Genomic DNA, 657 nt, shown 5'->3' with positions numbered 1-657 from the left:
TAAGGTTTGTAACTTCGCAATATGTGGTAAAAGGTATAATATTTTTTTCTAAGTAATTACTTACTTTGAAGGTATATTGCATTCCTGGGATATGTCATAAGGCGAAGGTTTCCGGGTTATTTCTATGGAATTTCCTACAAAGTTATGAAAATTATAAAGTTATGAACATAATGGCGCATGTTTGTGTTGTATTACCTATGACTTCCTTGGGAGTCTCTTCCTTTTTTTCTGATGTTGAAATTTCACTCAAACTGTTCGCACAGATTGAATTCTCCATATTGGAAATAGAATTGTGATACGTTAACTCTTGTTGTCCAGATTTGATTGGTGACATGTTTTCAATGGATTCCCTGATGGCTGACATTGTAGACAAGGAAACATATCGTGTTTGGCATGAAGTAGAATCATTGTTCTTACTTTGCATTTCGTCAACAAATGTATCATTATTGAGTTTCTTAGTACAATGTTGCTGAACTTTATTTGATGTAGTAGAACCATCATTTCTCTCCTTTATTTTACGAAGATGTTCCCTGTCATCTGGAAAATTTTCATAGTTTAATTTTCAGTTTGTCTGTGCACTTTATGTTTACAGTAACGCCTCATGTTTACAGTAATAGCACGTTTATATTTATCCGAATTTCGTTAACCCAGTGGGTT

The sequence above is a fragment of the Musca vetustissima genome, unplaced genomic scaffold, assembly GCF_032173495.1.
Source record: "Musca vetustissima isolate MV318-11 ecotype Yass unplaced genomic scaffold, APGP_CSIRO_Mvet_v1 utg10310, whole genome shotgun sequence".
In the NCBI taxonomy this organism is placed as follows: domain Eukaryota; kingdom Metazoa; phylum Arthropoda; class Insecta; order Diptera; family Muscidae; genus Musca; species Musca vetustissima.
The sequence above is the reverse complement of the archived record's forward strand: the minus strand, read 5'-3'. Positions refer to the sequence as shown.